This window comes from Acinonyx jubatus, chromosome B3, assembly GCF_027475565.1.
Source record: "Acinonyx jubatus isolate Ajub_Pintada_27869175 chromosome B3, VMU_Ajub_asm_v1.0, whole genome shotgun sequence".
In the NCBI taxonomy this organism is placed as follows: domain Eukaryota; kingdom Metazoa; phylum Chordata; class Mammalia; order Carnivora; family Felidae; genus Acinonyx; species Acinonyx jubatus.
Window position 1 is genome coordinate 110,306,027 of NC_069386.1, and position 23,777 is coordinate 110,329,803.

The 23,777-nt window shown below is 35.0% G+C and overlaps 1 protein-coding gene and 1 long non-coding RNA gene across 17 annotated transcripts in view; both read left to right on the plus strand.

Annotated features, from left to right (window-relative positions):
- The window catches only part of GPHN (gephyrin), a 618,401-nt gene that overhangs the window by 19,103 nt on the left and 575,521 nt on the right, over positions 1 to 23,777 (plus strand). The gene's annotated exons all lie outside the window — the stretch shown is intronic.
- LOC128316058 (uncharacterized) lies at positions 200 to 13,253 on the plus strand. The gene is made up of 3 exons (XR_008299479.1): positions 200 to 8,608; positions 9,705 to 9,873; positions 12,554 to 13,253. It is a non-coding gene; the product is annotated as an uncharacterized LOC128316058 (long non-coding RNA).

Here is a 23,777-nt window from a genome sequence, read left to right on the forward strand (position 1 = left end):
ATATTTTCCTTTCTTGTAAAATTTTTGTCAGGTTTTGATATGAAGATTTGCTGACCTCATAAAAACTATTGGGAAGTGTTCTTTTTGTCTCCCTTTTCAATCCTCTGAAGGAGTTTGTGTTAGATTGGTATATTTCATCTGTACTAGGAAAGAATGTTTATTCTGAAGTTTGTTGATGTTAGTGTTAATTGAGTTGTTGATGTTAGTGTTAATTGAGTTGTTCAAATCTTTTAAAGACTTTTTTTCCCTGTTTTTATCAGTACGACGAAAGAATCTTAAAATCACCAACTATGATTGTATCTCTTTTCTTTTCAGTTTTTTTCAGCTTTTCCTTTATATATTCTGGAACTCTTATTAGGTATATAAAAAGTTAGAATTGTTACAATTTATGGTTGAACCATTATGTCATTATGAAATGTCCTTCTTTATCTCCAGTAGTATTTCTTGCTTTGAGGTCTACTTTGAACTTCTGTTAACATAGTCATTCAGTCTTTTCATCAGTAATTCTGTGGTTTACTTTTTTCCTTCCTTTTATTTCAACCTATCTTATTCTTACATTTAAGACACTTATATTTAAGTGTCTTTTGGAAATAGCATATTATTCAGTCATGTTTGTTTAATCCAGTTTGACAATCTGTGTTTTAACTGGAATGTTTATTCTGTTTATATTTAATGTAATTACTAATAATAGTTGGATAGAAATCTATCATTTCTCTTGTTATTTTCTATCTCATATTCTTTCTTTTTTTTGTTCTTTAAAATTTTTCTATTTTTTGATTTGCCAAGTTTTCTAAATTTCATTTTTATTAGCTTTTTGTTTAGAGCTTCCATAATTATAATTTTTTAGTTATCATAGATATTTTAATATTTTATTAGTATCAGTACTTTTACCACTTATTGAACAATGGAAAACTTAACACAATTTAATTTCATTTACTCCTTCTCTGCTGTTTGTTTATATGTTTTACTTCAACGTGTGTTATAAACCACATAGACATTTTTTAAACAATCAGTGTTCTTTTGTATTTATCCCCATATATACCCTTTCTAGTGCCCTTCATTTACTTTTGGAGTTCTTTGCTACCATCTGGGATAATTTCCCTTTTCCCTGAAGAAATTCCTTTAATATTTCATCTAGTGCTGATCTGCTAAATGCAGATTTTCTTAGCTTTTGTCTGTGAATGTCTCTATTTTGACTTTTTGAAGAAAAATTTTCCTCATGCTGAATTCTAGGTTGGTATCTTTTATTCTTTCAACACTACAAATACTCCTTTTCTGGCTACCATAATTTTTGTTGAAAGTCAGCCATCAGTCTTATTATTGCTCCTTTAAAAGTAATGTGCATTTTTTGACTGCTTTAACAAATTTTTTTTGTTTGTAGTTTATAACAGTTTGTGTAGTGTCTAAGCATGATTTTATTTGCATTCATCTTTTGCAGGAAAAATTTTAAATAAATAAATATTTTAAGTGTTTCCACCCTAATCTCACTCCTCTCTCCTCAACTTGTTAGATGTTTTGTCATCATTAGATGTCATATGTCTGTTGTGCTTATTCTTTTCTTTCTATGAGTTAGGTATTTCTACTGTTTTTTTTTTTTTTTTTAAGGATATTTATTTATTTTGAGAGAGAGAGAGAGAATGCAGGAGAGGGGCAGAGAGAGGTAAAGAGAATCCCAAGCAGGCTCTGCACTGTTAGCACAGAGCCTGATGCAGGAATTGATCCTATGAACTGTGAGATCATGACCTGAGCCAATATCAAGAGTCAGATGCCTAACTGATTGAGCCACCCAGGCGCCCCATCTACTAACTTGTTTTTTAAGCTTACTAGTTCTCTCATTTGCTGTGCCCAGACAAATATTAAATCCATCCAGTGAATTTAAGTTAATTTATCTTATTTTTTCAATTCTAAGAAGTCTGTGTGATTCTTTTTTTAATAGATTTCCATTTTTTTTGTTGACTGTCTTCATACTTTTATATATTTTGTCTACTTTTTTCTCTGTTTATGAACATATTAATAATTGCTTGATGTCTTTGCTTATTCCACTACCTGCATCATTTCTGACTGCTTCTGTTTTCTGCTTTTTGTCTTGATTACAGGTCATATTTTCTTGTCTCTTCACATATGTTGTTAAGGAAGGAAAAAATATACCATGAATAATAATGAAAAGTAGAGTAGTTATATGAATAGATGTTCATTTTTTTAAAGTTCTATAGTAAACAATATATAATTTAACTAGATAGAGGCTGAAAAAAATCTCTTCCTCCAGAGATGGTTTTCCTTTTCTTTTCTCTTTTTTTTCATGTTTTATTTTTTAAAATTTTCATCCAAATTAGCATATAGTTCAACAATGATTTCAGGAGTAGATTCCTTAGTGCCCCATCTAGCCCATCCCCTCTCCCACAACCCCTCCAGTAACCCTCAGTTTGTTCTCCATATTTGAGTCTCTTCTGTTTTGTCCCTCTCCCTGTTTTTATATTATTTTTGTTTCCCTTCCCTTATGTTCATCTGTTTTGTCTCTTAAAGTCCTCATATGAGTGAAATCATATGATTTTTGTCTTTCTCTGACTGACTCATTTCACTCGCATAATATCCTCCAGTTCCATCCATGTAGTTGCAAATGGCAAGATTTCATTCTTTTTGATTGCCAAGTAATACTCCGTTGTATGTATATGTGTGTGTGTGTGTGTGTGTGTGTGTGTGTGTGTGTGTATACACCACATCTTCATCCATTCATCCATCAACGGACATTTGGGCTCTTTCCATACTTTGGCTATTGTTGATAGTGCTGCTATAAACATGGGGGTGCATGTGTCCCTTCGAAATAGCACGCCTGTATCCCGTGGATAAATGTCTAGTAGTGCAATTGCTGGGTTGTAGGCTAGTTCTGGTTTTAGTTTTTGAGGAACCTCCATACTGTTTTCCAGAGTGGCTGCACCAGCTTGCATTCTCAGAGATGGTTTTCCTTTTCAACTGTTGAGCCAACTGGCTGTGGTGCTGACACTACAGTTTAATTAAGAATTGAACTAAATTTAATTAGGGTCAGTCTGGATTGCAGTTTTGGTAAGATTTAGTTAGTCATGTCTCTTTTGCCAGTCTTGAGTTACTAGGTTTTTGACTGAGAAACTGTCAGGTTGTTTCTTTACCATCTAGAAGATTACAGGAGATTCAAGTCTGTTCTTTGGAAGTTTTGAGGTTGGCCTTTTGATCTCTTGCTTCACACTGCTTCAAATTCAGGCAAATATTGAAAACCTGCTTATGGTTATTTCCTTTTTCTAGCAGGTTTTTTGCTAAGTACCATGAGACTGAGGGAGATTTCACTCTGCCATTCTAGCTTATTCTCCCAGCGTCCTGCATCACCATAGAACTCAGCAAATATCCCTTTTAGCCTTGCATTTGGCACTTTCTAATTTTTAGTCCACCACTCTAAAAAGCTCTGCTGCTTTCTGTCTTTACCAGTCCTTCTGCCTGGATCAATCTCAATTCTCAGTCAGTGCCCAGAATGTTTAAATGCTCCTGGGAAAGAAATAGCAGGTGATTGTCAACTCAGCTAGCAAGGGCTCTTCTCTTTTGGAATTTTAGTTTATCTACTTCTTACTTCATAAGCTCTCTGATATCTTAAGAATAGGATTTCATTCATTTTTTGCTTTTGAGATATCACAGTAACTAATGTCTTCAAAGATTGAAGCAGTGAACTGTATTTTTTTCTGGTTATAAAAGTAATACATGCTGTATTAACTTTTGCTGAGTTAGGCTGCATAACAGATTACAATACTTCAGTATTTCATTGGCTTACAATAGCAAAGGTTTATGTTTTGCTCTTGCTACGTGTTAGCTAAGGCTGGCAGTAGCTTTGCTCTTGCTCCATGTGTCTTATGATTCTGAGATCCAGGCTGGAGAACAACTTCTATTTGGGACATGCTGTTCTAATAACAGGGAAAAAAAGAAAGAAATCTGGCAGAAATACACAGTGGCTCTTGAAACTTCTGGTTGGATGTTTGTTTATATGTCATTGGCCAAAGCAAATCAATAGCCAAAGTCAATGGGGCAGAGATGTTTACTTCTCTATAAGAGTACTGTCAGCTACTTAGGAACAGGTGGAGAGGATTATCTTTTTGAAGGAAGGTGGAAAGAATAATTACAAATTATAATAAAATTTACCACACATACGAACTGAAAATAAATACAGAGGTGTGTAGTATTTCTAGTAGAATTCTACCTTCTGCCCTCTAAGGTCATCAGTGATGATACTTTGGTGTATATTCAGGATTGAAACCTTCCTGTTATGCTAATCTGATAGTTCTTTGGAAATGATAATCTTGACATAAATTAGAAATGAGATTTTGTCTTTTTAACTATTTACTCATAATTACAGAAGAGCCCTTAAACTGGTTACATTTAGTTCTTCCTTTGCCAGGTAGTCCCCGACTTACTATAATTAATTTTCAATTTACTTATTTATTACTTTCAATTTACTTCAATTTATAATATTTCAGTTTCTAAATATAAAACATCTTTAGCCAAAATTTGGGTCTGATCCATGACATGTAGTATCATCACTTTCTTACTCTCTGAGAGAAGATAAAATTCAGAATTGTGGAATTTTGTAAAGGGTATATTTCTTAAGGGAAAGAGTGCTAGAAATAAAAGTTAACAAAAAATTCTTGGTCCAGCTCAACTATTTCTACCTAATGTATTTCACAGTAAGTTTAAAATGGGTCAAACAGACACCCTGTTAGAATGAGACTACCCATGAAGAAGGTTAGGTTTATTTAGTCATTTATAGATGTTTTCATATAGAGAGCAATTTTTAGTGCTTCAGATTTTCATGAAGGGGTTTCATTGGCAGGGAAAAGTGCAAGTAACTTTATACAAATTGGGGAGGGCAAGACTCATGTGTGCATTTGGACTCTGAAAGGCTCTTAGCATTTGGGCCATAGAAGAAGAGGGAGGTGAAAGAGGGCTGGGAAAAATGGTCTAATGTGTAATTTTGCCTTAGGTCCAACCCAATGGAGTTTGGCATGCCAATGAAAATTAAATTTACAAGACAGGTTGGTGGTGTTGGTACCGTGGAAGAGTGACTTGAATGAGGCACATTTGGATTCAGATTCTTTTCTAGTTGTGTGACTAAAATGCTGTGTGATTTGGGCAGTTTATTTAATTTGTATTTATAAAATAGAAATAATAATTGATTTATTGATCCAATCTTTAAATTGTCCCTCTGTTCCTTCAGTCATCACTTCCTCTTTTATCTAACTTAAATTTTATAGGTTTTTTATTATCTGTAGCATACATTCTCAGCTCCCTGGCATTTACCCCTTAACTTTCTTGTCTGACTCTAAGTTGGTCATACTCAGAAAAAGTATAACCCAGGTGGCATTCAGTATTCTTTTAAATTCAATCTGTACCTGTGGACCTCTATGTCTAGAGGAAAATGCGAAATCGTGCTGACGAGTTTTATTTTTTTATCTTTTAATGTTTGTTTATTTTTGAGACAGAGAGAGACAGAGCATGAAGGGGGAGGGTCAGAGAGAGAGGGAGACACAGACTCTGAAACAGGCTCCAGGCTCTGAGCTGTCAGCACAGAGCATGACACGGGGCTCGAACTCACAGACTGTGAGATCATGACCTGAGCCGAAGTTGGAAGCTCAACCGACTGAGCCACCCAGGTGCCCCAGTTTTACTTTAAATTAATGGTCATAAACATCAAGTGAGTCCTTTATATTATCTGGCATTCATACTACATTTTCCTAGGGCATTTATTTTTTTATTCTCTTAGATGGCTTATTTCATGTTTTCTCTCATCAGACTTCCTGACAGTATCTTTTCCCCAATCTTGTCCTCAGCTGATGATTTTGCTTCTTAAGTCACTGAAAAAAAATTGAAGCAATCAGAAGGGAACTTGCATGGACTCCTTTTATCACAGCCATCTACCTACCAAAATCTCTAATTCCTATACTCTATATTCTCACCTATTACTTTCAACTTTTCTAAAGCCAGTATCTCTGTTGTGCATTATATTCATTTATTTATGCATCCTTAATAATATTGTTTCATCAATTCTCTACTCTTACTAAAGTTTTCTCAGTACTGCATCACTGCCATAAAAAGACAAAAGATGTTTTATTTTTATAACATCTTTTATTTGGCCGTCCTTCCCTTACCAGGTAATACTTTATTTGCTCTCCATTTACAACAAACTATTTGAAAGAGTTGTCCATGCTCACTGTGTCCAATTACATTTTTTTCTATTTCCTTTTAAATCCAGTACAGTTATTTTTTATCATTGCATTGAAACTACTCTCAATAAAGTTACCAATAACTTTTATATTGCCAAATCTCAAGTTAATTTCTCAATACACATCTCCCTTGACTTAGCAGCAACATTTGATAACAGTTGATTATTGTCTCTTGCCTATCCCTTCTTGGCTTCCAGGAAATTATACTTTAAAAGATCTTTCTTCCTGTATCATTTTTCCTTCTTCTCAGTCTCTTAAAAGTTGGGGTATCTGTCTTTGGTTCTCTTCTCTGTCTACACTCACTCCCTTGTGACCATGGCTCTAAATACCAACTATATACTGACAACTGCCAAATTTATATTTATATCTCCATTTAAGACCCCTCTCTTGAATTCCACACTCCTATGTCTATATCTGTCTATCTATGTCTGTCAAGTAGGGGATATATATTTTTGTATATACTACTTGACATTGCCATTTGGATGTCTAATTAACATTGTGTAATTAATATGTCTGTATCCAAATTATTGATTTCCTGCTCAAAACTTGCTCTTGCCACAATATTTTTCAGCTCTGTAAATGTCTACTACATTTTTCCCAGTTGGAGCCACCATTGATTTCTTCTCTTTCTTACTCCCACAACCAGTTTGTAATCAAAAGCTTGTCAAGCCATACTTTGAAAATATGAAAATGTACTTAAAATACATCAATTTCTTACTATTTCCACTGCTATTACCCTGGTCCAAACCATTTTATCTCACCTGGATTACTGCAGTAATCTGGTAATTTGTCTCTCCGTTGCACTTTTACACTCCCTCTTACAGTCTTTTCTTAACACAGTAGCCAAGTGATCCCCTTCCAAAAGTAAAATGTTTCACTTCCCTGCTCAGAGTTGTCGCCTGGCTCCCAGGAACCACAGGACCAACTTCCTTAAATGTCACCTTCTCAAACTCTCTTTTTCACATATATTCCTCCCTTGTATACTCCTAATTTCCCTTACCTGCTCTATTTTTTTTCTATAGCATTTATTGCCATTTAACATATTTTTTAATTTACATGTTGAGTTGTTTATTGTCTTTTCCCTTTGTTAGAATAAGCTTCACTAGGGCCGGGATCTTCATCTATTTGTTTTATTTACTGACACATTCTTAGTAACTGAAACAGTGCCTAGCATGTAATAAGTGCCCAGTAAATATTTTTTGAGTGAAATAAGAATGCCTGTTCCTCAAGATTGTATAGATATTAACTGTGACAGTATACTTGAAGTCCAGACGATAACAGGCAAGCTATACATGCTTAGTAATTTTGTTATTTTTCTTCCCGTTTCTTAGTTACTCAGGAAGTGTTGGGAGTTCTGTGTTTATTTCATTCTCCCTGGTGTAGCCTTTGCATCTGAACCAGCTTTTCCTCATTCTTCTTTATGTTCTCTCCCTCTTTCTAACAGAGAAGGGGGAAAGAGTTAAAATTAAAGGAGTAGAAATATAGAGGAGGAAAAAGATCTCTCAGTTTCTTGTAGGTGGAAAAAAATTTATCAGACATCAGACTGCTACTTTTAATGATGTTTCTCCCATTTTAGGAAATCTCTTCTTTTTCTCCATATATTATTTTCTGGTTCACAGTTCCTGGCGTGTAGTTGATGCTCAACAAATTTTTGGGTTACCATGTTAGTTTGGTTCAGTGGAATTTACTTTTCCAAACATAGAAGATCTAAAAGGAACAAAAGAGTCTGAGAACTAATTCAGAACAGTGAGTAAAAACTGATACAATCTTATGCTACTACATTGGCCAAGGGGAGAAAATATAATTATGCGATGAATCAGACATAGACACGTGTTGGGAACAACAAGGTGTTGAAAAAAAGTATAGCTCCTTATTTTATGAAACATATTTTTGTTGTTGTTTTATTCTTACAAACCTTTTTGTTATCCCAGTGTTATAAATGTGGAAACTGAGGTTCAGAGTGGTGATATATCCTGTACAAAGTCAAACAGTAAGTATCAGAGTTGGTGCTCAAAATTAAGTCTTCTCAATAACTAACTTCATGCTCATTCTAGTAAGATAGGGAAAGTAAGGAATAAATACTAAAAATTAAAATATTAAAATAATATTTTGAGGTGTTTATCCTAGTTTTATATTCTGGTTTTGCATGTTATGAGTCACATCACATTCTTTCTGAGTGTGATAACCTTTTACAGAGTGATGCTTATGAGACTTAAATGGAAGAATGTTGTAAAAATGTTGTGCTTATTGGTGTTCTTATTCCCTCATAGTGTGGCAAACCACAGCTAGACTGGGTTATAGGAAATGGTCTGAGTAGAGACAAGTAAGAATTTAATTGTATCAAGCCCCTAGGAAGATATCAGCAGAGACAAGTAAGAAAAAAATGGGACTGGTGAATCTAAAGAAAATTAGTTAAATATTAAAATGAATGAAAATAAATGAGATGGGAGAAAGAAAGAATTTCAGAATGAGCAGGGGAAACAGATGAAATGAGCTCCTAATTTAATAAGAGAAGTAGCTGTGAATTTTCTCCTTGATGTTACAGCATAATGAGAGATTCTCATACTGAAAGAGGGCTTAGAGTCCACCATTTTATCGGTAAGGAAGTGGAGGAGGCTCATAGAAGTCAAGTAAATTGCTCAGAGATGTAACAAGTGGCAGAATCGACATATAAGCCCCAATCCAGGGCTTTTTCTATGTAACATGAGAAAATCATCATCATCATCATCACTAACCCATATGTTTACTATATGTCAGGCTCTGTATTGAGCACTTTTATATATGTTAACTCAGTTAAAGTTAATAACCTGATGAGATAGTATGGCCTGTTTTCCCAATGTTACATATGTGGAAACTAAGGCACAGAGAATTGGAGTGATATGTCACATAGCTTACTGGTGGAGCTGGAATTTTAGCCTGGGTAGTCTGGCTTGTACATGTTGTTAACCGCACTACATTATATTACACTACAACTTTATTTCAATGAAGTAAATGACTTAGGGGTGCCTAGGTGGCTCAGTCAGTTAAGCATCTGACTTTGGCTCAGGTCATGATCTCGCGGTTCATAGGGCTCTGTGCTGACAGCTCAGAGCCTGGAGCCTGCTTTGGATTCTGTGTCTCTCTCTGCCCCTCCCCTGCTCATGCTCCATCTCTCTCTCTCTCTCTCTCTCTCTCTCTCTCTCTCTCTCTCTCTCTCTCTCTCAAAAAATAAATAAACATTAAAAAAATAAAAAATAAAAATAAAAAATAAAGAACTTAAAGGTAACCTAGTGTTTGAATGAGGGAGTTTAAAAAAGGGATTTCAAAATCTCACATTCAGTGATAGCTACTTAATAGACTTAGTAAAGTGGAATCCTTGTTTGTACTTTTCAAAAGAATGCTGAATTATTCAGGTATCTAGTTTTTAAGTTACCATATTCAGTTAATATAAAGCTGTTAAGTTGTGATTTTTGATTTATTTATGACCAGCTGATGCCAATTTTAAATGTTTTAGTGTAACTGAAAGGAAGATGGCATTGAAATATCTTTTCCAGTGAATACTTTAAAGTTACTCACCTTTCTAAAACAAGCGTTATCAATTTGAATTAATGTAAAAGAAATATCACTGAAAAATTTATTCATACAAAATAATGCTAAGGTAAGATATTTCCAAGTGTGCTAATATTAATAAGTCATCCAGTCAACTTTGGTAGCATTTTGAGAAGTCCTTAAGTTATATTAACTTAGGTTTAAAAATACATAGTTTTTTTTTTTTTTTGTTTTTTGTTTTTTGTTTTTTTTTTAATGTCATTTTAGGCAACCCCATTTAGGCTTTTTCATAGTGATTGTTTCAGTAGTAAGGATACGTAATATGCCATTTCCATGACCCTCTTGTCTTTTAAAGAAATTCTCATCATCTTGGCTTCTAAGTTTCTTTGGTGGTTATTTGGTACCTATTTTACAGTTCTCTGCATCCTGTGTGCTTCACATGTTCCAATGACCATCAACTCTTTGGTTTCACTGTTAGTAAACTGCCTCTTTTCTGTGTCTTTTCTTTATTAAACATACTGTGGTAAATTGCAAAAATGGGCACAGTTTTTGGATTCTCCTTCCATTGTGAGGGCCTTTTGTCTCACCCTTGTGTTACTTTCTTTGGCCAATTGAATAAGGCTAAGGGCTATTTTGCAGGTCCTGATCCTACATCTCAAGAGATCTTGCAGCTTTCTCTTATTTTTTGGAGTTTTCCCACTCCTGCTCTGTAGAAGCCTGGATTAGCTTCTAGTATGTTAAGATACATATATGACCCAGTCACCTCTGTTGCCCCAATTGACAACTTATCCGTGTATCTTCCACATAATCACCACACAAGAATATTTCTGTTTCCTTGGAAATTTACCTCACATTTAACCTTTCCTACATCTCTCTGTTGATGTCTCATTTTCCACTTGACTCGCCCTGCTTCCTTGTTCCAACTTCCAGTGTAAGACCTTACAACAGTATGATTCCATTTTATTGCCTCTTTTTGGATGTAATTTTTGTTATATATTTTACTTCTATGTATGTTATAAACTTCACCTTACAGTGTTGTATTTTGCCTTGAATAGTTATTTGACTTTTAAGCAAAATGAGAAGAAAGAAAACATAGTCTTTGTATTTTACCAACTTATTTACCATTTCTGGTGTTCTTTGTTCCTTCCTGTAAATCTAAGTATCCATTTGGTATCCTTTCTCTCTGGCCTACAGGACATGCTTTAGCATTTCATATTGTGTATATAGGCTGGCAAGGAATCTCTCCGTTTTTATTTAGCTGAAAATGCCTACCTAATTTTTGAAGGATATTTTTGCTGAATACAAAATTTTACGTTGCTTCTACCCTCCCACCTCCTCACCCTCATACTTTAAAGACATCATTTTAGGGATGCCTGTGTGGCTCAGTCAGTTAAGCATCCAACTTCAGTTCAGGTCATGTCTCATAGCTTGTGAGTTCAAGTCCCGCTTCAGGCTCTGCTGACAGTTTAGAGTCTGGAGCCTGCTTCAGATTCAGTGTCTGTCTTTCTTCCCCGCCCCCATTTAATACATTATATTAAATGTATATAAATAAACATCTAAAAAATTAAAAAAAAGACACCGTTGTATTGCCTTCTGATCCCCAATGAGAAATTAGTAGTCATCCTTGTTTGTCTTATACATGAAGTCTTTTTTCCTTCTTTTTTCCTTCTCTGACTGCATTCGATCAATATTTTTCTTTATCTTTGGTTTTTATCAGTGTGACTATAATATGCCCAGATGTGGTTCTCTTTGTATTTATTCTGCTTGGGATTGGCTACACTGCTTGAAACTTGGTGTTTTTCTTCATATTTGGGAAGTTCTAGGCCATTATTTTTTAAATATTTCTTCTGCCCCAGTCTCATTCTTTTTTCCTCTAGCAACACAATTACACATATTTTAGATCATCTCATATTGGTTCTCAGGTCCCTGAAGGTTTATTCATTTTTCTTCAGTCCCTTTTCTCTCTGCAAAGTTGAATAATTTTAATTGATTGGTTTTCAAATTCACTTTCTTTTACCATCTCCAGTATATTGTTAAATGCTTCCACTAAAGCTTTAATTTCAAATAGAGTACTTTTAAGAACTCATTTGGTTCTTTTTTATAGTTTATATTCAATTTCTCATTTAATCTAAATTACTGGTTTTCAATATGAATTTTAATTTCTTGGCTTCTTTATCTTCCTTTTTAATTTTATTAAAAAGCCTTGTTATTTCATCTTGATTGTGAAATGGTATTAGATATAATTTAGTACAAATTAAAAGTCTTAGGCTACTTATCTAAAAGTTTACATTTTAGGATATTTTACTTTCCTGGACTTTCTGGGTTTTAATGTTTGAAAACCACATGGACTTAGGATGGATGTGTAATCAAGGGTAGAGATGAGGACAGAAATAAACTTAAGGTTAGGTTCTGTAGGATGGCCAATTCAACAATGGGACTAATGACATTTTAAATTAAGTACAGAACCTGTTAGGTGATTGGATTTTATGTATGCTTTGCTCTTATACTGTAAATTATATAGTCAGGGAATCAGACTTTCAGAGCCACAACAGACTTTAGAAATGATCCTAATTACCTCATTTTCATTCTGTTAAAATGGGTGTGTAAGGACTTCATTCCTACTAAGTTGAATGAATTTTCCAGTGCAAATTATTATGGCAAGAATAGAATCATACATACATGGTACAATATAAAGGTTTTAATAGTTCTCAGCCAATATATGACAGATAATATATTTTTATTAATGTTTTTATGTAAGTATAATTAATATAGTGTTCTATTAGTTTTAGTTGTACAATATAGTGATTCAACAGTTCCATTCATCACCTGATGCTCATCACAACAAGTGCACTCCTTAATCTCCATCATCTATTTAACCCATACCCCCATCCACTTCCCTTCTGGTAACCATCAGTTTCTTGACTATAGTTTTTTTTTTTTTTTTTCAATTCCCGTTAGTTAACATACAGTGTAATATTAGTTTCAGGTATACAATAAAGTGATTGAACACTTCCATACACCACCTAGTGCTCATCACAACAAGTGCACTCCTTAATCCTCATCACCTTTTCTCTATGGTTAAGAATGTGTTGTTTGGTTTGCTTCCCTTTTTTTCCCCCTTTGCTTGTTTGTTTTGTTTGTTAAATTCCACATATGAGTGAAATCATATGGTATTTGTCTTTCTCTGACTGACTTATTTCACTTAGCATAATACTGTCTAGCTCCATCCATGTCATTGCAAATGTCAAGGTTTCATTCTTATAGCTGAGTAATATTTCAGTGTGTGTGTATAGATATATACCACATCTTCTTTATCCATTCATGAATTGATGGACACTTGGACTGTTTCCATAATTTGGCTATTGTAGATTAGATAATGCTGCTATAAACATTGGGAATGCATGTATCCCTTTGAGTTAGTGTTTTTGTATTCTTTGGGTAAATATCTAGTTGTGTGATTGCTGGATCGTAGGGTAGTTCTATTTTTCACTTTTTGAGGAACTTCCATACTGTTTTTCCAGAGTGGCCGCACTAGCTTGCATTCCCACCAGTAATGCAAGGGGTTCCCTTTTCTCCACGTCCTTGCTATCACCTGTTGTTTTTTGTGTTGTTGATTTTAGCCATTCTGTCAGGTGTGAGGTGGTATCTCATTGTAGTTTTGTGTGTATTTCCCTGATGGTAAGTGATGTTGAGCATCTTTTCATAGTGTCTGTTGGCCTTCTGTGTGTCTTCTTTGGAAAAATGTCTATTCATTTGTGACAGGTAATGTTAATGTATAGATTTAAAATACTGGAACGAAAGTGGATTCAGAATTTGAAGGATAAACAAGTTACTAGTTTAAAAACAGAGAACAAAAAACAGAAAATGGTAGTAGCATAAGCACCCAGTGTTTATTTATTGTGTCACAAAATAAAATCTCTGTAGCAGATCCTGAACATATGGTAGATTACATAGAATGGTATATTACACATATGGTATATCAAATATATATGTACATCTATGTACACACATTTGTTTAAGTTGTATCAAGTTCTATAATATTACCAAGCGATAATTTTCATTTTCCTTCCTAAATTGATTGATATAGTATTCATAAATATTTATCAAAAGGAGAATGAAGTGGCTATTTTATAAATGTCTCTATTGTTTATCACTCTGTCTCCCTAGCATCTATGACAGTGTCTGGCATACAGCAGATGCTTAATAAATATTTATTGAACAAGTAAATGAATCATCCTGTTTTTTAAAAGAATCATTCTTTTGAAAGAGTGCACAGAGAGATGGATTCCATTTTATATTGACTGTACTACCAAATGCATCATAAAAAGTTTAAGAATAAACTTACACAAAATCTTCTGAAATACAGTTGTTATCCTAAAAAAATAGGGTTTGTCTTAATATTTGGGATTTCTCCCGAGTTTGCTTTTTTTTTTTAATGTTTATTTATTTTGAGTGGGGAGGGAGGAGCAGAGAGAGAGAGAGAGAGGGAGAGAGTGAATCCTAAGCAGGCTCCTAACTGTCAGCTCAGAGCCCAATGTGGGGCTCGATCATATGAATCGTGAGATCATGACCTGAGCTGAAATCAAGAGTCAGACGATTAACCTACTGAGCCACCCAGGTGCCCTTCCTGAGTCTGCTTTGATGAACGTGAACTTACCGGTTAATGAATGGGTAACTACTACAACATTTTTATGCGGTATCTAAATTTATTGTAAGACTTTTTTTCAAACCCTTACTTTGCAGTGGTTTCTATTCATTTTGGCATTTAATCACATCCTACCTTGTATTTGTTATTTAAGTGTGTCATGTATATGAATATTATTCAACTAGATTGCATACTTCCTAAGTATGGGGATCCTCTTTTACACAATTATTTGCCATATGGCATAATATTATTCATGTATAGTTGATAGTCAGTATATATTGAATGATTTAAGAGGAGGTTGCAGAGCACAAGTATTAATTTTTGAGACTCTGTTGGCCTTTAAGCCTAGACTCTAAAGTGATTGCTTTTCCACCCTCATATCTTTCTGAGGGATATCGCTTCTATAATACTGGCCTCTGCATAAGAAGTATACCCAGGCAGGTGTGCATTTTCTATCTCTTGATACTGTTCTTTCCAACCATAGCCATTTGACTTAGGAGAGGGAACCAGGTTTAAGAGAACTCCAGTAAATAGAGTGACCGGCAATCTTTTTATTTTTTTGTGTATAAAAATGATTTCATCTAATCTGATTGGAACTAGGAAAATGAATGATTTAGCAGAACAGCTGAACTAAGATTTCATTAGGTTGAATTAGCTTATGTTAAGTTGAATCTTTTACCAGCTGAATTCATAGGAAGCAGGAAAGAGAAAGGATAGAAGGTAAAGTAGTTTATTATTAGATCAGAGCAACAGCTATATGAATACTGAAGTACTATGAGGCATAAACTGGCTTCACATGAATTAGCTGTTTTAAATCCATACAATAGGAACATAAGTATTTGAAGGCTTACACTTAAAACGGGAATGATATTTTGATGTAAAATATTTACATGTCTGTTTTGTGAATTATTTTTGTGATCTTGTTTTAGGCTTTGTTAGGATTAAACTATTTCACTTTTGTTCTTATTTGATGTTGGGGCCTTTAGTCCTAAACCCAGGCCATTCTGAAGTCTCAACTCAAAGGCCAGGTTATTTTATCAAGGTCCTTTTAAATTGCCAGGCCTTAAATTGTAATCTCTTCAGTTGTGAGGTTACTGAAATCTCAGCTCAGATCTTTAACTTCCCAGCTGTCTTTTTCTTTTGGCATTCTTAGAGTTTTGCCTTATATATATGCAGTTTAGGAGTAAGTCAACAACTTGAGGGGAATAATATCTTTGCAGGTTTTTGGGCTCCTTCTCTGCAATTCCTTTAAAGCCTTAGTCTCAGTAGTATTTTGACAGTAGTTTTATTTTTTCCTCTCATCCTTCTTTCCAGAGACTAGGGTTGTAGTGTAAGTTCAAGCAGTGAGTCTAGCTGTGGTCTTTGCTAGAGCTAGCAAACTTTAATTCCTATTACCCTACAGGAACTGAAAATCTGCTACTGCTTTCTTCTGAACAAAGGAGCTCAATAGGTTTGTAGCTTTAGCTCTGCTCACCACTTTACATTTTTATTTTATTTCTGGACCACAAGATAGCAATGTGGGGAATAAATATAAATATTTAAATACTATTTATGTAATTATTAAAATATGTAAATATAGATTTAATTCTTAAATTTTTTTTAAGTTTAGTTATTTTTTAAAGTTTATTTTGGGAGAGAGAGAGAATGAGCATGGGTACACGCACTGGGGAGGGGCGGAGAGAGAGGGTAAGAGAGAATATCCTGAGCAGAGCCTGATGCAGGGCTCAAACTCATCAACTATGAGATCATGACCTGAGTTGAAGTTGGCCACTTAACCAACTGAGCCACCCAGGCCCCCTAATTTTATTTTAATTCTAATGTAGTTAACATACAGCATAATATTAGTTTCATGTGTGCAATACAGTGATTCAGCAATTCCAGATATTACTCAGTGCTCATCAAGATAAGTGTGCACTTAATTCCCTTCACTTATTGCATCCGCCTTCCTTTTTTGGCATAGTTGTATGAATTTTAACACATGTATAGGTGCATGTCTCCATGACCATAGTCAGGATAGAAAATAATCCCAATGAAACCAAAACTTCTCATGTGCTATTTCATTTTAGTTATGCCTTCCTTTACTTATAACCTCTGGCAGCCACCGTTTTGATCTTCATCACTGTAGTTTTATCTTTTTAAGAATGTTGTATCAGTGGAATCATACATTATTTAGCCTTAGGTGAGACTGGTTTCCTTCATTCTGCATAATGTTTTTGAGATTCAGCCAAGTTGCATGTATCAATAGTTCATTCCTTTTTATTGCTGAGTAGTATTTTGTTGTACAAATGTGCCACAGTTCATCCATTCACCAGTTGAAGGACAGTTAGGACATCTGGGTGTTTTTGTTTTTTGTTTTTGTTTTGGAGTATTTGAGCAAAGCTGCTGTAAACATTCATGTACAGGTTTTTGTGTGAACATATGTTTTCGTTTCTCTAGGGTAAATACCTAGATTGCTGGGATTGCTGGGTCCTATGGTAAGTGTATGTTTAACTTTTAAGAAACTGCCAAACTGCTTTCTTGAGTAGCTGTGCCATTTTGCATCCCCCAACAATGTGTGAGAATTCTAATTGCTCCACATACTTGCTAGCATTTGTTATTGTATTTTTATTTTAGTCATTCTAGTAGGTATGTACTGATATCTCATTGTGATTTGCATTTCTCTATTGGTTAATGATGTTGAACATATTTACATGTGCTTATTTGCCATCCATATATCCTATTTGGTGAAATGTCTGTTCAGGTCTTTTGCCCATTTTTTAGTTGAGTTGTTGTTGTTTCTTAAGGCTAGCTAAATATCTCCCCATCCCCATCCCCCACCCCCCTCAGTTTTCTTCTTTTCTCTTTTGTCATTACCATGTGTTTGGAGCTGTGATAGGGTCTGTCTAAATATAAACTCACTATGCCATCTTGATAGGAAGTTCAAGGCAGGATATTTTTGAAGTCAGAATTATTTATGTGAAAGGATTGCAAAAATCAATAGAAATGGAAGGGCATAATTAGAAAGATTTAAATAATCCCACTAGATATTCCTTTTTAGGTATGTATTCTGATGTAGAAAATGAAATGAAACTAGTTTATATTCAGAGCAACTGATTTTGAGAGATTAGCCTAACTTTGGGCCCCAAATTATAAATGCTTCCATTTAAAAACTAGTTTTAAAAACCTGTTTATACAGTCTTATATTAAATGAGTTCATTTAATTTAATTCTTATATTATTGAGTTCATTGAAGATTTACAGACATGTTTTCTTTCATTGCCGTTTTAAATCGATGATCCTTCATGGCAATTGTAATAGCATCTTTGGGTACTAGAATATACAAAGACTTCTACTTCAAGCATTTGTTACATGTTCTAATTAAAAAAACAAATTGATAATGTTTATTGAGTATTAAGATTTTAAAATATTTTCCCAAGCTTTGTCAAGAACGTAATGATAAAATGATGGCTTAATAGAAAGCAACTTGTAATTACCACTTTTAAATAAAAGGCAAGGCAACACTGATTTAAGTGAACAAAGACTGAGATGTTTGGCATTTATAAATAGAAATGACTGCCTATATAAATTACATCTTTAGAAATTTGTCTATAATTATATTGGCAGAATTATGTTTTCTAAGGGAAATATTCTAGGAGAAAGAAGATACTTTTTTTTAACATTAAATCATAAGGTAGAACATGCTATGTGGTTTTTGAAGGTACTGTGTAATTTTATTCTTAAAGCTTCCATGTTTTTCTCATTAACCAAAGTATTAAATTACAAGAAAGGTAGTTGTGGTTTCACTGTCATTATTTATATGTTCCCTTCTGAATCCACTGGATTCTGTGATTTAAGTGTGTTTAAACAAGGCTGTCGTCAAAAATCATCTTGACTGTTAAAAAGTGTGTGCTAATATGTTTTCCAAGGGATAGTTTTCTTCCCCTTCTAGAGGTTTCCAGGACAATCTTATTGTTCCCATTCGTTCTGTCTGCCTTCCATTCATTTTTGTGTAACACAGGATTCAATATTAATAATACAGGATATTTGTAGCATCCTCTGTCAGATATGTTGTATAAGAAAACACCCCAAAACTTAGGAATCGAAAACAATAACAATTTATTTATAACAGTTCTGTTGGTAGCCTGGTCAGTTATGCTGGCTTCACCTGGACTTAGTCTAGTCATCTGGTTGCATGTAGCTGATAGATCATCAGGGCACCAGGCTCAGCTAGGGTGACTGGAATGCCTGGGTTTCTCATTTCATGTGATGTTTCATTTTCAGGGAGGCCAGTTCAGGTTTTTTCACCTCATACTGGTACATATTAGTAGGAGAAAGTCCTATGCACAAACCCAAATTAAGCTTCTGATTGATTCATGTTTGCTAGTGTTCCATTGGTCAAAACAAGTCACATGACTACATCTAGAGTCATGAGGAAAGGGACAACCAAGGATAGATATAGGAAGTGAGATTTATTGAGGGACATTAATGTAACAATTCACCACAAACACAAATGTTCACAGCACTTTTAGGATTTAACATATTATGCCTTGTAACTTTATGTTTCCTTATAATTAGCTTTAGTGGGAATCTCTGTTGCTATAAAACTTTACTTAGCATATAATACTAGAGGAGTTTTATGAAAAAGGACCAGGCATTGGGTAAGAATACAAAAACCGAAATTAACAATTTCTGGTTTACATAGATCTGCTAATATTTGAATAATATTTTGTGTTAGCTGTTATCTTAATGATGAATATCTCAAAATATCCACCTGGCTCTGCCCATGCTATATTCATAGTGGCTTAAATAAAATAGATTATGTATCTTTTTATTCTTTGAGAATCTGAACAAGTAGCCTTTTTTTTTTTTTATTTCAAGTTTTTGTTTAAATTCTAGTTGGTTAATATATATGGTAAAATTGGTTTTGGTTGTGGAGTTTGGTGATTCATCACTTATATGTGGCATCCAGTGCTCATCACTAGTGCTGTCCTTGATGCTCATCACCCATTTGGCCCACCCGCCATCCACTTCCCTCCATCAACCCTCAGTTTTTGTTCTCTGTAGTTAGGAGTCTCTTTGGGTTTGCCTCCCTCTTTTTTTTTCTTTCCCTTCCCCTATGTTTGTCTATTTTATTTCTTAGATTCCACAAATGAGTGAAATCGTGTGGTATTTGTCTTTCTCTGTCTGACTTATTTTGCTTAACATAATACACTCTGGCTCTATCCGCGTTGTTGCAAATGGCAAGATTTGATTCTTTTTAATGGCTGAGTAATATTACATTGTATGTATACCATATCTTCTTTATCCATTCTTCAGTCAGTGGCCATTTGGACTGTTTCCACAGTTTGGCTGTTTCCGATAGTGCTGCTGTAAATATCAGGGAGCATATATGCCTCTTTGGTTCAGTATTTTTGTCTCCTTTGGGTTAATACCTAGTGTTGCATTTGCTAGGTCATAGGGTATTTCGAATTTTGACTTTTTGAGGAAGCTCTGTACTGTTTTCCACAGTGGCTGCACCAGTTTGTATTCCTACCCACAGTGTACACGGGTTCTCCTTTCTGCGCATACTTGCCAACATCTGTTTTTTCCTGTGTTGTTAATTGAACAAGTAGCTTTTTAAAGGCAATATTGAGTTTATTTATTTTAATTCTTCAGAATGTAGGAATTTCAAAGCCTAAGAGATAACAGTATCATTTTATCTGTATAAATGTCTTTTTTTTTTAAAGATTGCTTTTAAAATTTTTTTTTTTTTTTTTTTTTTACATTTATTTTTGAGAGACAAAGAGAGACAGCATGAGCAGGGAAGGGGCAGAGAGAGATGGAGACACAGAATCAGAAGCAGGCTCCAGGCTCTGAGCTGTCAGCACAGAGCCCGATGTGGGGCTCGAACTCACAAACCGTGAAATCATGACCTGAGCTGAAGTCAGACGCTCAACTGACTGAGCCACCCAGGCGCCCCTGTATAAATGTCTTAAAAATATTTTTGATAAATTAATTTGCCCAGACATGTGTTTTAAGACAAACTTGCTCCCAATTAGATAAACACATATGTCTGGGAACCAAGAGTAGAAGTGGGGCTGCCCATTGACACCTGGGCTCTGTTGCATTCAAGATTTTAGAATCCAAGTGGGCAGTGCTCCTATAGGGCTATAATGGTTCTATTAAAATTAAAGCTGAGACTTGATACCTGGCCACTTGCAGCTCTAGATACTACGGGACAAAGAGGCAAGGGGGAGGGGGGTCTGGTGGTTGTTAATAGGTTGTTAGAAGTTATTGATTTTGGCTATCAGGGGCATGTAAGGTTGTTGCTATGTAATGCGGACAGGGAGAAGTATGGATGGAACCTAAGTTATTTATCTGCCAAGCTGCAAAAAGTTAATGAAGACACCTACATCGTTATATGGGAAGGGCCTCCAAAACCAAACCCTGGCCAACTAAGATGCTGTCTGAAAGGAAAGGGAAGATGAAGTAGGGAGTGAAAAAAGAAAGTCACATGCACCACATATCGTAAATATCTTGTGAAAAATTATAGGTGTGACTACTGTTGTCTTGTATTTACTTCTTTATTTTGCCATGTATTTCACGTAATCTCCCTTTCTTCCACACTATTGTGTATTGTGTTATGTTGGTGGTTTGCTTTACAGTTTAGACCGTAGTTACATTATATAACGATAGGATTATATCATCACTAGAGGAGGAATAAAATATCACAAAAAATAAAATATTCAATTTGGAGCTGACTGCAGAGACTATTGAGACATTGGGTCATTTCCCTTTGGGAAGATGAGTACATTTTCTATTCTATGATGGGTCATTGTTTTTAGGCAAGAGGATTTATTTTATTTAATTTTTAAAATTTTTATTTATTTTTGATAGAGCACGAGTGGGGGAGGCACAGAGAGAGGGAGACACAGAATATGAAGCAGGCTCCAGGCTCTGAGCTATCAGCACAGAGCTCAACATGGGGCTTGAACCCATGGACTGCAAGACCATGACCTGAGCTGAAGTCGGACTCCTAACTGAGTTACCCAGACACTGTAGGAGGATGTATTTTAATATAGAGATTTTTTTTTAATTAAAAAAAAAAATTATTTACTTTTAAGAGAGAGTGAGCGGGGGAGGGACAGAGAGGGAGGGAGAGAGAATCCCAAGCAGACTCCGCACTGTCAGCACAGAGCCCTATATGGGGCTTGAACCCACAAACCGTGAAATCATGACCTGAGCGGAAACCAAGAGTCAGACACCTAACCAACTGAGCCACCCAGGCACCCCTAGATTTTTGTTTTAACATGAAGGACGAGTGGTGCATATGGATGTTAGGAAAGCAAGGTGGTAGACAGCAGTGAGTCTTGCCATTTTGTTGGCTGTCCAACATCTGAATCTTCTTTCCATTTCAAACCTTGTTCACCAATGAATCAGTTTTGGTGGGGACTGAGTTCTGCCTACCCTTGTTAGAGTAACGAGGACATACATTCCATTTCTTACTTGGCAGCAAGGAGTGAGCACATGACCTAGCTTTGTCCCAACACAAACTCTACTGGAACTTTGAATCTGGAGAGTTATGCAGTGATGCAGGAAACAAAGATTATTTCCTGGGGTGGTAGTAAGTGTCCAGGGGCTAATGTCCAACTGTCCCAGTACTAGTGCAAGAGGTTTTTGCAGCATAATCTTAATCAGTATTTCTGAGCCAAGACTCTTCTGCTTATATTTCCTTGATTCCTTACCATTTTCCAAATCAGGTTCTCCATATTTCTTAGATTCAGTAGGTTAGCTGTTAATTTCCTTTCTGTTTAAATATGCCAGAATCAGCTTCTGTCATCCACAACAGGATCTCTGAACAGTGTAAAACAAAAAAGTACCCATCACAGGGCTTTGTAGATGCACATTTAATGGTGATGTCTTTGCCTCCTTCCTTTCCTTCTTGCTCCCTTCCCAGTTGCATTAAAAGATCTTTAGACATCTATTTCTCTTCACTACCCTCCCTCACCTCCCCCCGAAAGGGTGCTTAGTATGTTGCCTTATACAAAGAGTAGTTAATGTTGACTTATGCCTAACCTGCACACTTAGCAAAGTAGAATTCATCACTAATTCCTCAAAGGTTCTAGATAGCGTGTATGAAAATACAAAAATGCCCTGGCAAGCGAACTGAAAACATAATTGGTGATATAGTTTTGGCTAGCTTCTTTGGTTACAGCGTTTATAATGCTTAAACGGTAGGAAGAGTTCAATATGTTTACTTTTACCTAACAAACAATATGGGAGTTCCTTCTTGAAATTTGTTTGGGCCATAAATTTCTAGGAATGACTGATTAAAAGTGGTACTCCTACACACAAAAGAGGAGAAAAATAATAAACTGTGTAAATTTTAACAAAACAGGGGCGCCTGGGTGGCGCAGTCGGTTAAGCGTTCGACTTCAGCCAGGTCACGATCTCGCGGTCCGTGAGTTCGAGCCCCGCGTCAGGCTCTGGGCTGATGGCTCAGAGCCTGGAGCCTGTTTCCGATTCTGTGTCTCCCTCTCTCTCTCTGCCCCTCCCCCGTTCATGCTCTGTCTCTCTCTGTCCCAAAAATAAGTAAACGTTGAAAAAAAAATTAAAAAAAAAATTTAACAAAACAAAAAAAAATGTGTGCTACTTCAGAATTATGTGTGGATTAAATCCCTTAAAACAGTTTTTTTTTTCAGTTATTTGAGTTATAAATATATCTAGTAGTTGTGGAATTCCATATTTTGATTTGGGATTTCCTCTTGCCCTTGATTTTCATTTTGGTTTGAAAGTGTTTCTTTGATCTGGCTGGAATTTATAGTAAATGGCACTGATTATTGTCTGCCAGAGATTTGATAGTCTTAACATATTCATTATTTTAGGAGTAGTTTAGTAATTCACTTGAAAAATTATTTAAAATTATTTTCTGTTTAAATCTTGAAAAAGTGACATTTTTCCCACTTAAATCCTTCAAACCAAAGTTTCCAGTTGAAGAGTTTAGTAATCTTTATCATGATGTATTAACAAGTATCACTGTAGAAGACTGATGGTTTATTAGCTTCATGAAGAACTATAGCATTCTGATAGTGTATACTCTCAGAATTTATTTTAGGAAATGACATAAATACCTTGTTATAATTGATCTTTTTTACAATATTTTGTATATAATCATCAGACCCATATATTTTTTATATCGTAGACTTTAAACAAATCTTTGTTTTTCCCAGCCTTGAAATGTGGTTCTTCTGTTAAGGGCTTTGTTACACATTTGAAGTCATCCTTCTTTTATTTTTTATTTATTTATTAACATTTTTTTAAAATGTTTATTCTTGAGAGAAAGAGCATGAGTAGAGGAGGGCAGAGAGAGAGAGAGAGAGAGGGAGACACAGATCTGAAGCAGGCTCCAGG